At 46.3% G+C, this 15,474-nt stretch overlaps 1 protein-coding gene across 8 annotated transcripts in view; it reads right to left on the bottom strand.

The window, feature by feature from the left end:
- Positions 1-15,474, bottom strand: part of EPB41L3 (erythrocyte membrane protein band 4.1 like 3) — a 168,059-nt gene that overhangs the window by 124,143 nt on the left and 28,442 nt on the right. For 4 of the 8 annotated variants that reach the window (XM_066623668.1, XM_066623667.1, XM_066623670.1 and 1 more), the window contains exon 1: positions 2,725-2,809. The exons of 1 other annotated variant lie outside the window; for it this stretch is intronic. The gene's annotated coding sequence lies outside the window, so the exon portion shown is untranslated. Of the gene's footprint in view, positions 1-2,724; positions 2,812-15,474 lie in introns of those variants that run through there. 3 more of the 8 variants (XM_066623672.1, XM_066623669.1, XM_066623671.1) reach the window with 3 other exon arrangements.

Raw genomic sequence — 15,474 nt, forward strand, 5'->3', positions numbered from 1 at the left:
TCTACAATTTACTACGTAGCCACACCCACCGCATTGCAGAAGCCACGAGCAGGGGAGAGGCGAGGTGGGGAGGGAAGGAGCGAGCAGGATCCCACAGACGAGGAGAGACACACAGCACTAGCCAGAGACCCAGCCCGAGTTTCCAGACAGAGCCTAAACAAGCAAAGACGCAGCAGGCTCTGCAAAGGAGCAGCCGGCCTGAAACCCAGCAGGTGGGCAGCAGAGAAACCAAAGCACACACAGCGATGTTTAAGTGAAGGGCTGGGAGAAAAGCAACTCTGTAAGGTCAGGTGGAGTTTCAGACAGGGAGAAATGAAGCCCCTTTGGGCAAATGAAGCCCCTGTGGGGCCCCTTTGGCACTTTGGGGGCATCATCCTGTCGCTCGCTCCCAAACTCTCTCAGAAAATCACACAAGTTCTATTGGGATTTTTTTTCCTTCAAAAAACTTTTTCACATCATATCCACTTCATGTCATCACAATCCCCCCCCCCCACTGAATGGGTGGAAAGTTGATGAACAATACACACTCAGGCAACAGACACCTAGCCGTCACGTGTAAGGTCTTGGAGGAGAGTGCCCTGGAATATCCTTCAAGCCAACCAGGGAGAGAGCTGCATGGCTGCTAGTATCCTGAGTTCTGCTGTTCTGGCTGCAGTGCACAATGTGTGTAGTGTCTTTCCTCCTGGCCCCCCCAACTTTCTCCCTCTAGTGCTCCCTAGTCTACTTGCTTGAAGCTGCAACTGCAGGTGGCTGCATGGAGCAGGGGCTTTGGGCAGCTGCTGCAGGGGCTGCTTGGTGGTGGCCACTAGTGACTGCTCAGCAGCTGCTGATGCTCTGAATGTGTCACTGGTCAGGTGGGTGGCTACTCCAATGGTGATTAGCACTCTGGCAGAGCCTGCATGCTGCTACAGGAGGCTGCTTGGCAGTGGATGCTGTGGTGGCCACAGCAGACGGGGAGTCAGCTGCTCCCTCTGGTGGCTGTGGCAACTTCTCCCTGGCCAGTCACTCTTTGTGCTGCTTTTTCAAGAGGAGCATGCAGGCCTGTGGAGACCAGAGAAAGGCAGCAGGAAGTGCTCCCCACTCCCTTTTTCCTGTGCAAGGAGAATGGTGTTTAGTCACACCACAATAAGAACAGCCCTGCTGGATCAGGCCACAGGCCCATCTAGTCCAGCTTCCTGTACCTCACAGTGGCCCACCAAATGCCTCAGGGAGCACAAGAGACACCTGCATCCTGGTGCCCTCCCTTGCATCTGGCATTCTGACGTAGCCCATTTCTAAAATCAGCTGTCACTTGACCACGGCAAGGGACAGCTGTAAACCAATGGCCTCACCAGGGCTCCTTGGTGACCCGGCTATGGTTGGGAGCAGACAAGAGCTGGAGTATGCATGTTGCCAAGTGGTTGATAATAGGATAATATAGAATGACTTAGGAATGAAAACCCTCCTGAAAGAGAAAGTGAAATGCTGCAAGGAAGGAGATGACAAGACTCAAAAGAAGGGGGAATGGTGGGGAGGGCAGAGCAGAGGACTATGAGGCTCTTGGTAAGCATGCAAACCATGCAGATCTCTAGCCAGCCACCAGTCTGGGGCTGGTTCCCCTTGGCACTCCTCTTATCTGAAGTGCCACACCAGTGATGTTGGGAATTGGCAACCATACACCAGAGCTGTTCCATTCTCTGGCCCAACAGTGAACCTCTGGCCTGTGATCAATGGTGGCCCATCAGCAGGACAGCATGCACTTTGTGGAAGTGACATGTCCTGCCTGAAAAGGAAACAGAGAGGACTGCCTACTTTGGGGGGGGGCAGGTTTGATAAGACCCCTAGAAGAGCAACCAGCAGGGAGAAGCTGCCACCCCCAGAGAAAGCACCCTCCTGCTTGCACAACTGCAGTGGAGGCAGTTGCCCCAGAGCAGCCACACTGCCAGAGCCCTGCAGCGGCCACCTGAGCAGCTGGCTGCCCACCCATCCTCAGCATTTGCCAGAGGGCAGCTGCTGCCAAGCACCTCACTTCAGCCACCACCAAAACAGCCACCCACCTGCCGGCAGCCTCTACTAGAGTGGGCGCCTCCACCAAACGCCCCCCTGCAGCCACTCACAGCTGCAGCTGTCAGGTACAGAGGTACACCCGTGCTGGGGGCCCCTTGGCAATGAGTAGCCAAGGGTGCAAGACAGCCTTGGGCCGGCCGGGCCGGCTCCACCACGTCTGGGGCTCTCCTTCTCAGAATCAGGATGGAGGCCACTGCCCTCCAAGGCCTCCGCAGAAGGGGAAGCACTGCAGAGTCACAGCCGCTCCGCCTGCACCCCCAGCTGCAAGGAGAAGCGGCACTTTCCCCTCGGCCCCTGCCAACTGACAGCGCCAGCAGGGGGGCGCAGGCAGCCTCCGACGCCGGGCATTCCATCTCCAGGGCAGAGCGCTGGAGGACACGCTGGTTCCCCCCTCCCGTGTCAGCAGTAGGAAGCCCTTGGCCAGGAGGAAGGCAGCGGACGCCCGCGCTCCGCTCCCCAGAGCAGCAGTGAGGCCGCGGCACCGCCGCAAGAGGAAGGAGAGCCGGGAGTGCACGCAGAGGACAGCCGTGCCCAGGGACCCCTCCTCAGTCTTCCCTCTCCCCCGACCACTGCTCGCTTAAAAATGGCTTCTAGGACAGGCTGCAGAGGCCCCTTCCCCAGACCTCTCCTCGCCCCCAGCCCTGGCAGCAGGCGACCCACCGAGGGAGCTCCGCGTACCTTGTCCAGAAAGGCGCGGCGGCGGCGGCGGCGGCAGCGAGAAGGAGCCCGGCTCGGGATGGAAGGCAGCCTCCAGCACGTCACAGGGCCGTGCGGCAGCTGCAGAGGCAAGAGCCACGCGTCAGCAGCAGCAGCGCAGCCAGGCTCTGCCCAGGACGAGCCCTCCGCGATTCCCAGCAAATCAGAACCGTGCAGGCGCCCGCTCCAGACCCCGAGGGCGGAAAGAGGTAGCGGCGGGGGGGGGGGCTCTTCCACTGACTCTCCCTCGGCAAATCCCACCTCCATGAACAGCCAAGTGCAGTGCAGATGCCCGGCTCTCGCAGCCACATCCCAGCTCAACTTCAATGCTGCTGGACTCCGATGGGGCCATCATACCAGGGCAGTTACTCAGCACAATCCTCCGATACCTAGCCGAGTGCAGCACAGCACCAGGACCTGGACGAGCACTGGTTACACGGCAAGCCCCGAAATCTGTCCCCACAAGCACTTCTGCCCTTAACACACAGTTACTCCCAAGTAGGTCACGTTTGACTTCCAGGGAATGTATAGCCAGGCAAATGTCAGAATACAATACTGAGCACTGATCAGGCACTTCAAACGCTCCAAAGCACACTGCAAACACTATGGTCATGCTTGCTACAATTCTGGAAGGTGGGTCGGTATTTTTATTCCCTAATTGGGGGAGGGGAGCAAGGAGGGGCTTGAATTAAACCACTGAAAACTGGGTGGGGGTAGATCCCACACACACACACCTCATGTGCCAGGCTGCCCCCCCCCATGCACTCTTAGCTTTCTCAAGAGAAGACTTGACAACTTGTCCTGGCTGTCATTGCCCTGTCCCAGCCTAGCCCCCCCCTCCCCCAGGGGCCAGGGTAGATTCCAGAGGAGTTTTATAAAGGTTTCAGTGCCTCCCAAGCACTCCCTTGGGTTCAGGTGCTGCCTGAATTGGCACAGATTTGCCAACTCTGCTAATATCCTCCAATGAGTGTCCCCCCTTTTTCGGTGAAACAACTGCCACCACTGCTTAAGGAAGCAGCCAGATGGGCAAGGAGATGGGAGAATGGTGATCCTGGAGTCATCCTCCTCTTCACCTTTTCTTCTCCTGCCATAGTATGTCATTTGTTTCCACCCAGCCACATTGAAACAAACAAGCTGGGCAGAGCTTGCTGGGAGTGGAGTCCTCTGCCACTGTCAGTATGCTCAGTCCAACCTGAGAGCATGCATGGCCAAATTCAATCCAGTAAAAGTAAGTAGGCAACAGGGTGCTTTGCTTCCTCCTTATTCTTTCCCACCTTGGCCTACTTGCAGGGCAGGTGAGGAGGGGGAAAACACAAAACTATCCTGTTTTGATCACTTCTGGAAGCAATTCAAATAAGCTCTATTTGCTGCTTATCCCTACTACACAGCTTTGCTGCCACAATTGCATACTGTAGCAACATCAGAGGAACAGGCGGGATCTTGCTACTGGGACCCTCTCTCATTCACTTGCCACAAGTGAGAAGAGGATCAGGGTGCCAATTGAAGCAGCAGGTGGGGTGGGGTGGGCAGATGTGGAGTATGGGTTACCCCTTGTCAGTTTGTCATCCCCTCCTAACCAGCCACTTAAAGCAGCTGCTTGAGGGCCCAATCCTATCCAGTTTTCCAGTGCTGGTGCAGCAGTGCCAATGGGGCATGCACTGCATCCTGTGGTGGAGGCACGGTCACAAAGGCCTCCTCAACGTAAGGGAACATTTGTTTCCTTACCTTGGGTTGCATTATGGCAGCTCCAGTGCTGGAAAGTTGGACAGGATTGGGCCCTCAGTCAGCCTCATGGCTGGGCTGACCTGGGGGTAACCCTGCAACCTTGGCACCTCCTAGCACTGAAGCTGTCTGTAAGAAAGGGAAAAAGATAATCCACTTGACAGGCTATCCAGCATTTAGCAAAGCAAAGAATGAGGAGGCAAATGACTTTGAGCTCTTGCCTAAAAGAGACAAGCAGATACATCTGAAAAATAGAAATGGTTTGTAAAAGAAAAAAGGGAATAGGCAAGAATAGACAGGAAAAATAGAATAGGAAAAATAGACAGAAGGACCCAATCCTATCCAGATTTCCAGAGCCAATGCAGCCACACTGCAGCCCTGAAGTAAGGGAACAAACATTCCTTTACCTTGAGGAAGTGTCCATGACTATCCCCCCCCCCCCATTGCAGGATACAGCACATATCCCATTGGAATGGCTGCATCATTGCTAGAAAGTTGGATAGGATTGGGCCCAATTTATATTCAAGTTTGAAAGTAGTGGTACTTTCAACAAAGTCCTAAAGCACCAAAGTCCTAATACAAAGATTAACTGGACTTGTACTTCTCTAGAGGACTTATTCCAGTTGCAGTTCCCTTGTTTGCTTCCTGACCTTGAAGGGCACGAGAACAATTTGCAATGAATTCTGCAAGGGCTGGAACAACACACCACATCTTGAACCAGTGGCCCTTTTAATTGGCCCTTAGGGGTTGAGAGTGTACCCTAGTCCAAAGACTGAAAAGCTTGTTCAGTCCTCTGGGGCAGGGTTGGTTCCAGGACTCCCCCCTCCCAGAATGCAATGTGTACTCTGGTGGTATGGCTGCATTGGGGGTAGTTTAGACAGGATTGGGCTGCAACACTGATTCACTTTTTACCTGCTAAAGCAAAGCAGGAAGTGGATGACCTGTCTCCTTACCTTGCTCTTGGCATGGTAACACTGCTTCTAACACGGAAGTGCAGGACTTCTGGTTTGACCTCACGAATGAAGGCGCTTACCACAAGTGCTTCCCCAGTGTGGGCCTCCCAGCACTGGGCCTAGTGCCAACTGACGCAGGCCCAGCACTGGCGCTCCTTGCTCTCCTGGTGCCGTAAATATGTTTTACAGCACTTTTACAGCACTCAGTGCTGGTGCTAGAGCTCAGCGCCAGCTCTGAGATAGTATAGGACTGGACCCTAAGTTGGGTATTCGTGTTAAGTCAAAATCGCTTAGTGATACAAATGGTTCAAAAGTACCTGGTAATGTAGGATTGTTGAAACACAGTTAGTACTGTATGCAAATGATCAATCAATAAGATACCATTGAGAGTCCCAGGTTAAGTTGCTCTGAAGTTTCTGAAAGGAAGACTGGGTTTTAAAATAAACTGCTAAAATAGCAAATTAAACTGGGTGTAGCATTTTGGAAATACTGACAACAGATACCAGGCTCAAAAACAATAAAATTTAAGAGTACTGCAATAAGAAACTATGTGGCAATAGATTCCACTTAGCTATGCACATTTTTTGTTGTCATATATAGCTTATTAAAAGCAAGTTTTTTTCCTTTTGCATGACTAATTCACGTTGGGTTTTTGAACTGATTATTTTTCAAGAATCTCTAACCTGCCTAATTTTTAGTGCAGGCTTACAGGCCAGGTGCTGCCCTCAGAAGCTGTTTATCTAGCCTTGGTGAAAGTTGGGCTCTCCCAGCACTGTCCTTTCAGCAGTGCCATTTCTGCTGATGCTCTGGGAGGAAGAGATGGAAGGAGGCGTCAGAAGGCAAGGTATGCTATGAGATAAGGGGAAGAGCAAGAGGGGCAAGAGAAGGAGATGCTGCCAAGGTGCTGGGGGAGCCCAATTATCACATGGGCTGCCCTTTCAGCAATGCTACACCTGCCAAGGCATCACTTCAGACCACCTCTCAGCTGCTGAAAATATGATCAAGATTTGCATATTTTCTCTTCTGACATTAGCAGCTAATGAGTTTGTGTGTGAGAACAAAGTGTTTATTTCTGGCCATCATCTGCTTAATGATGTCACTTTCTGCTTAATGATATAACTCCTGGCCCTCAGCAGTCGCCATGAAAACATAATATGAAATGAGTTTGACAACCCTGCTTCAGTCTATGGGTGAGTGACAATCATATCTAATATAATGCATATAAAAACAATTACTAAATTTATGCACACAAAATATAAAGATTTAACATAGCCTCATGCCTATATCTAGTCACTGAAAACCTAGAACACTAATGAGTAAAGGTCCTAACTATGTTCTTTCACACAAAACTCCACTCCAAGTTGCCCCCACTCCAAGTTTCATTTGTTTGAGCATAAGAAGAGGGTGCTATTCTTGAAAAATTGGAAATCAGCAACCCTTGCTTATCTATGGCAAATATTCCCAGAGGTTCACTACTAGTTCCAAACCACCTTTTGCCCACTTAAGCCATTAGTTATTTGATTTTTTTTTTCTGTAAACCGCTTTGGGAACTTCTTGTTAAAAAGGAGGGCAGGAGGTCTGGTCTAGAGGGTAGAGCCTCCATTTGCCTGAAGATTAACATCCACAAGGTCGCTAGTTCGAGGCCACCGGCACCGTGCGACCTTGAAGCAGCTGGCAAGCTGCAGCTGAGCTGTTCCATCTGCTCGGAGCGTGGGAGGATGGAGGCCAGAATGTTAAACCAGATCGGAGTGTAACATCTTGAATGTGGTGGTTCTTGAAAGAGAGAACCTTCTTTCAATTTGTAAAAATCCCTGCGTGGATTTAATAAGCCTGCCTGTGTAAACCGCCTTGAATAAAGTCTTGAATAAAGACCAAGAAAGGCGGTATATAAATACTGTATATTATTATTATATTATTATTAAAAAGCGGTATATAAGTAGTTATTATTATTATTATTATTATTACTTCCCCTGCTTTTAAAAAATCAAAACACTGCAGTCTGTGTAAAGCATAAACCTTCATGATTTTAATAATAATAATAAATAATAATAATAAACTTTATTTATATCCCGCCCTTCTCCCTAAAGGGACCCAGAAGAATTTTGTAAAATTGTAAAGAATTTTACAAAAAACTCCATGCAAAATACTTTATAGCAGTGGCTCTAAAACTAGGGTGTTGCAACGCAGCAGCCAGAGAGCCCTGGCCTCTGCACATTTAAGGGGCGGGGAGGGGAAGAGGCAGCAATGCAATTGCCAGAATTGTGTCACTGTTGAGGGCACAGGGGCTTGCTTAGAGTTACCAAAGGTTGGAGCAGACTCAAGAGGGTGCGGGGAACCCTGTATCAGCCTCCGCAGGCTCCCCCGAAGTGCACAGACACTCAATGATCGTGACCCACTTCCGGTTTTTGGTCGCGAAACTGGAAGTGGGTGGTGATAGTTATTTTGACAGTTTGCACGCTTCAGGGGGCCCTGCAGAGACTGACACGGGGCTCCCCACAGCCCCGGAAAGCCTGATCCAGTCTCTGGTAAGTCTAAACGAGCCCCTGCGCCCCTCAACAATGATGCGATTCTGGCAACTGAGTCACTGCCTCCCCCCTCCCCTACAAGAACTTACAGTGGGGCTCAAAGTCCCAGAGAGTTTGAGAACTGCTGCTTTATAGTATCTATCTGCAGGTTTTCAGAAATGTGAGTGGCACAGTAAAGGTCACAACATTTTTCTAGAAGAGGCAGCTGGTGAGAAGCAATCTTGACCAGTGTCACAACCTGAAGTTATTTGCACGGCACTATATAGCAATGCATTGTGTGCATGGCCCTTTGAATCTCAGTATATTTATGAATGACATTATGACAAACATAACATTCCCTTGTTGTTGAAGTCATAGCATGTTCCCGGTTCTTGTATTATACACAAGGTGAACATTATATTTATTCCCTTTACTGTCCCTTGTAGTACAATACACCTCCTTTCCAGAGGTAAATAATGTCATCTTTGTTTTCCATTCCTGAATTTTATTCTTTTTTTTCTAATTTAAAATCACTGATCAGGATATAATGTTCCAAATGATCATTAGGTATTGATTTGACCACCATAACCTTGTAGTAATTGACTGATATTTTCCATATTATTCTTACTGCTTTCTAAGCTGGGCAGTGGTCTTCAACTAACAGTCCTAAACCTTTAAGACTGTGCTTCTCAGTCTTTGGGATCCTACAATGCCTCAGCATGCGGCTCCTAGAAGTGACTGGCGATGATGATATCACAAGTCACTTCCAGGTTTGGAGACCACACAGGATGCTGCAAAGGCCGGTAAGAGGCTCAAGGTGGGCGGGAGGGCCTTTCGCAGTGTGCAAAAATGGAATGCAGGAGCTCAGCCAGCCAAGCTGAGCATCTGTGCAATCTCATTGCTGGCCAGTGGCATCACAAGGGGAAGGCCAGTGTGACACCCCTATAATGGACCTCCTCCCATGCAGTGGGCAGGGAAACACCCTGGCAGTAGGTGTGGTAATGTACTATCACCCTGCCCACACTGAGTTTTTTTGCTATAACTTTTGATAGAATAGACATATTTCGACATGGTTTGTTTCATTGCATTCTGCATGACGTTATGCATCAAATGATTTGTAACATAATTGGGGAGATGGGACGGGCACTATCTTAACTCCAGAGCCCAGGTCAACCAGGCCAGTAAACCTGGACTCCTGGCTGAACTGTCTCTGTGGCCAAGGTATGCTGGGCAGGTAGAGCTGGGCTCTCCTCTGGACTTGGAGCCCAGATCTACCTGCCAGGTAGACTTGGGCTCCCATTGACTGCCTTCTGGAGATACCTCTTCCAGGCAGGTAGACCTGGGCTCCTGTTCAGACTTCCCATTTCAACTACCCTCTGGAGCACTCTTCTTGGCAGGTAGACCTGGGCTCCTGTATGGACGGAGCCCAGATCATGACTGGGAGCCAGGTAGACTTGGGCTCCCATTCCGCTCCCCGTTCTGGCAGGCACCCATACCTGCTGACAAATTAATTTTGTCATATGGGGGGTTGACAAAAATTTATGGGCCCTGAGTATCAAATGACCTAGCTGTGCCATTGGGTAGGGGGCTGGCACCAGGTATGGGCGACTTATGCCAGATGCTATCTTCTCTGGAGCGACTTAACACACCCACTTTGTCTTATTGGACTTAGGCCAAGAGCTAAAGAGCTGTTTTATAACTCATATTGTAGCTAATCAGCTGGCGCAGGTCCAAGGAAACCTATTGGCAGTCCCTCGACTTATAGAGGTGTAAGAGAAAATATTTTCCTTTTACCCTTTCAAGTTTCCCAATCAGTACCCTCCCCCCCCCCCACACACACACCAAAAAAATGTACTGGAGACCATTTTGGTGCAGCAGCATGCTGTGGTGGGGAAAAGCATAGAATTGTGCAGTAAGGGTGCAATCCTAACCTCTTATGTCAGTGCTTTCCAGCACTGGCATAGCAGTGCCAATGGGACATGTGCTGCATCCTGCAGTTGGGTATCACTCACGGAGACCTCCTCAAAGTAAGGGAATGTTTGTTCCCTTGCCTCAAAGCTGCATTGCCCTTGTGTCGGTGCTGGAAAGCACTGACATAAAAGTTTAGGATTGTGCCCTAAGCGAATTACCCACCTAAGGCTGCACTTCTGTAAACATTTACTAGGAAGCACATGCCACTGAACTCAGAATAATAAATGAATAGATACACTTAGGACCAGGTTTCTTGCACATATGTCCAACGCCTGTCTGATGCTTGGTGTTTACACATAACATGTGTTACACTGACAGCAACTTCTGAAAAATGACCATAAAGCACACACTGGCAGTGTGCTGAGTAGTGCCCTGCCCAAGCCCAGCAGAAAGGCCAAAGCACTTCCCCTCTATCAATGGACCCAAAAGGATCTGGTGAGACAGGCAAGATGGGAGGGGAGGTAGGGGCAGGAGAGGGTGGAACAGTGGTGGGGAGTGAATGAAATTGGGCTGGGAAGGGAGAGGAATGGGAGCAGGGAGGCTGTAGGAGGGGATGATTTGGTGGTGATGACACACACCAGATCCTATCCCCTCCCTCAGCAGCCTCCACGCTCCCTTTCTCTCCTTGGACTTGCGCCAGCTATTTATGCACATGCATATGACTGGGCAGTAAGAGAGTCAATTGATTCTCAAATTTACTTGTAATTACATTGCTTATCTTTTTCCCCAAATTAGTTATATATGCAAGGTATTCTCCTTAGTTTACTATGTATTTTGTTATCTTGCTATCCACTGCACTTTTCCATATAAAAATGACAAATACATTTTAAAAGGATAATAAATTCTATCACAGTTCTCGTTCTCTCCGTTTCTCACACAACCCCTCAACCTTATATCACAAGAAACGCACTTTAAATCAGTGCAGGATTATAGCCTTGTGTGTGGGAAGAGGGAGTTAATTGTAGCCTCTAATACCTTTAACCACTTCAACATTATATGAAGCAACAGTAATATTAAAGTTCTTTGCTTGATGAAACAGAGGGAAAGTTAATGCAATTTACTTTCAGTTGTAATTGTCTTTGACACCATTTCTCAAAATGAAAATAAAATCCCTGTATGTAGATAATTTTTTAAGTGTAAGAGTCATTCTCTTGTGTTACTCATTAGTTTTTCAACAAAATCTGCTTCTAGAAAGCTTTGTACAGCTTCCTACACCCTCGGAAAGCTTCATCCTTGCTCATAACTGTAAAGTTAATCTTAAGCGTATATTACAAAATAGATCCTGGGCTACATGGAAGAGCCACAGGAAATCTTCTCTAAGTATCATATTGAACATGAACACAAGCAGAAGCCTGCCTGGAAAAACCACCCCCCTGAACATATAATTATTTGGTGCAACCTAAAACAGTAACTATTCTCCTTGTGAACTTCAGTGAAGAGGTAAAAGACAAATGTAGGAGCTGGTAATTAACGAGATAGAACACATAGCTGTTTTCTTCACCATGTTCATCAATATGCAAATATTACATATTCAAAAAAAGGAACTCTTCAAAAAAGAAAGGAAAAGGATAATGTATTGTTTATACATTTACTAAGTTGAAATATAATTCACTTCTTATTGCTTTATGCAATTTATGTTTGAATAAGGTGACTCACAAGGAGTTAAAGAAATTCCCAGCGTGGGTCTTCTTTCTTTGGCTATGAGCAGTATCAGATCCTGCCACCCCTTTTTTAGAAAACTTTGTATCATCTGGAATGTGACAAGGCTGATGAATGCTCAGCAATGAACTGCAGGACTTCGCTTAGTTGGGTCGGCTCAGCTCAGGTTTCCACTTTAAGCAGTGATATTGCCTTACAGAGCTTTTGAAAGCCCAAAAAGAGAAAAAAAAACATTAAATGTGTATAATGTGAAAAAGAAGTCATCAATAAAATGGCTACTTCCAGGTAAGAAGGAGAAATACAACATGCAGCTCCTTTATGTTATCACCCATGACATCTGTATGTCATCCATGACATGTGTGTTAATTAATCTTAATTCACACACATACACAGTCAGTCCTCATCTTATACAAGAGTTGTATTCTCAGGGCAGCACTTAAAGTCATAAATACATATAGTCAAAACGTCCTTAAAGCCAGCAAATATGTACTGTCACTGTAAAAGTACAGTATGAGAAACATGTGGCAACTGGGGTAACAGCAGCCTCATTCTCCCATTTCAGGCTCACGCCATGGCAAATACAGTCACCTACACTATTTAAACTGTTGTCTCTCATTATCCTTTTGGGGGAAAGAAGCATACAGGTTGAGACTAATTATTTGTTTGGGTTCCATTCCAAGCACTCACATGGGTGGCAAAAAAAAAACGCACTATAGCAAATCAATTTAAAAAACAAAGTTTCTTTGCTTTGGTGATTGAAAAACAGCCTTGCTGACCTTTTGACTCTAAGATAAGAGTCATTAAGAAGACAATCCATCAATCAGTCCTCCTCCAACTGCTTCACTCAGCCCCTCCCTTCACCAATGGAAATATGCTCAGGGGGAAGGGAAGGGCCACTGGAGAGAGAAGGATTGATGGATTGTCAGCCAGCTGCCCCCTCTCTTGCTCATTAAGGAGGCTGTTGTTAAAGGACTGTTCAGTTTTTTAAACTGATTTTAAAGGGATGCATTTTCCCCCTTCTCCAGGGATCAGCACATTCCTTCTCATTTGCAGTGGCCATTCGTGTTGAGTCAAATCTGTGTATAAAAAAATCCCTGTATAAATAGGCTGGACCTGTATACACTGAATTAGTGCAAGTCATTTGTGCATAATACGTGGGCTGACTACACACACACACACTTCAGGTGTTTCATTTTACAGCATCACAAAATAAACATGCCCACCCCTCTTCCACCTCATATTCATTAATTAACAGATCTGAGAGGAAATTCTGTTTCTAGACGTGCCACAACCCAACTGAACTTCTAATGAGCATTGTAGCCATACAGCATGATACTATGCAGAGTTAAGCATACCTAACAGCCCATTCCTATACAGATTTACTCAGAAATAAGTTCCAATGCAATGAGATTGACGATTCAATCCTAATGGGCTTTGGTGGCAGCGGAGCTCGCATCCACTGATGCTGACTGCCATAAAGCATGTAGAGAGTTGCATCCCAAGTCCATTGAAAGTGGATGGATGTATAGGTATGCCTAACTCTTTATGGAATTGGACTGTTAAATTTATTTGTATAATTGTTTTATTTTAAAAGTCCAGATTCCTCCTCTTATTGTTTTACTCAGTAATCTCCACATAAGAGTATTTAAAGCAAATGTTTTATTGTCAGTTACCGATATCCTAATGCAAGTCTGAGTTCTTGGCTAGACTAGTGCAATACCTATACTTGCTTTATACAATTCTTCACCTTTGTATCACTATGGTTCCATTTCACCAGATAGTGAATGTAGAAGCCACTCATCACCCACTTCCTGAAGGCCTACTTTTTATAAGTGGAGGGAATGGGTCTTGAGCAGAACTTGAATCCACACTTGCAAAAAAAAAAAAAACTCAGCAACTTCTGAGAAAATTTTCAAAACATAAGATGTGTGCCTAAATTCTGATTACCTTTGAAATCATTTTTATCCTGGGGAGGCAAGTACCTTTAAAACTGGATGATCGGAATTATAGATGGTACAATAAAAAGACAGTCCACTACAAAACTGATATATTGTACATATTTTTTTCTTTCTTTTTCACAATACTTTTATTTCAAGGCCCCTGCTGAAGAACGTTCTTGGTATCGTCAAGATAATGGGCACTCCACGTTCCAACAATCTTGAAGATCACTCATAAACCAGCAGGGTCCTTCCCTTAATGCCATTTTATGTTATGGCTACACTGTGGTTATGGATGATCTCTCTCCTTTGTATATTTTGCTTTGTATGTCCATGCTATTGTATTCTTTGACAAGACAAGGACATTATGAAGCATTTTTACTTGTGGCCTAGTTTAAAAAAAATAGCTTAAATTACCCTATCCTATTAATCACCTGCAAATAAGTCTCATTGACTTCCATGGAATTTAAAAGTTTGCTTGTGACTTTGATGTCTATTCTGAACTTTCTGATTGGTCTATGTAAACAATACATAATTTAAGGATATTCAAGTAACTAAGGACGCAATCCTAATCCCTTAAGTCAGTACTTTCCAGCACTGACATAAGGGCAATGCAGCTCCGAGGTAAGGGAACAAACATTCCCTTACTTTGAGGAGACCTCCGTGAGTGACACCCAACTGCATGATGCAGCACACATCCCATTGGCACTGCTATGCCAGTGCTGGAAAGCACTGACATAAAGGGTTAGGTTTGCACCCTTACTGAATTAAGGCTACAATCCTAACCACACTTTTCTGAGAGTAAGCCCCATTGAACAAAATAGGACTTACTTCTGAGTAGACCTGAGTAGACCTGGTTTAGGTCTACTTAGGATTGTGCCCTAAGCAACTGATTTTTTAAAAAGTAACTGATTAAAAAAACTATAAAATCTATAGCTTTATGGTCTGCAGCTATCTATGCAAGTTTGCCAAGACAAACAAGTTCGAGTTCACTATGGCATATTCATTATGCAAGTTTGAAATTCACCATTACCCTGGGATCTAATACCAAGACTAGAGGGCTGTTTGTTTGAAAGAGCTAAATAGTTTAAATGACAGCATATCCTGTAACTTGTTAGGCATGACTGCCCTCCGGCCTCAGAAAATAAAAGGAAGGCCATCACAGTTCCAAAGAATAATGTTTCTACAAAGCGTGACAAATGCAAAACAACATAATGAAGGCTATTGGAAGAGATGCCAACAAAAGAAGTAATGGAGTAATTCTATTGGTGGTCAGAGAACTAAACGTTTAATCTAGTTTATCTATAATTGACTTTATTAACCGATATTAATTAGAATTTAATTAGTTCATAAATCCAATGTGGGATATGTTTGCAATATAAATATTTATTTCTTGTATACCAGTTTAACTGTCATGGCTCTTGAAAATAATCCTAAATTTGGCTTGGGAACTGAGAATCTATAGTTTCCAAAGTTTGCTGGGAAGAGAAAATTATTGTTAGCCTAAAGTGTTGCCCTTCCCATGTCAAGGAAACTACATATGCCTCACAAAGCTTAAAGCAAATGTAAAGTTCAGCTGGCAATATAACCTTTGTACTGAGAACAAACACCTCAAAGATTTACTTTGAGAGTGGGAAGGGGGGAAGAGGGAGGAACAGATCTACATGGGTCCTCAGCTTGTTTTAAGGAGCCAATGCAAGAAACTTTGAGGAAAAATTGGCATTCCCTTCTCCAGAAGAAAGATTTACTTTGCACTAAGCAGCTCAATCAAGTCATATACAGGTGGACCCTTGTTATTCGCAAGGGTTCCCATTCCTGGAACCTTGGGGATACCAAAATTCATGTGAAACCAAGTCACACGAAATATGGGGTCCACCAAACTCCAAAAGCGATCAGAGTCTTCCTTCAGTCATGCCCAGAGCTGTTCTGAGGCCCGTGGAGGCTGCACACAGCCTCCATGGGCCTCCGAAAGGCCTCCGGAAGTCC

The sequence above is a fragment of the Tiliqua scincoides genome, chromosome 4 (assembly GCF_035046505.1).
Source record: "Tiliqua scincoides isolate rTilSci1 chromosome 4, rTilSci1.hap2, whole genome shotgun sequence".
In the NCBI taxonomy this organism is placed as follows: domain Eukaryota; kingdom Metazoa; phylum Chordata; class Lepidosauria; order Squamata; family Scincidae; genus Tiliqua; species Tiliqua scincoides.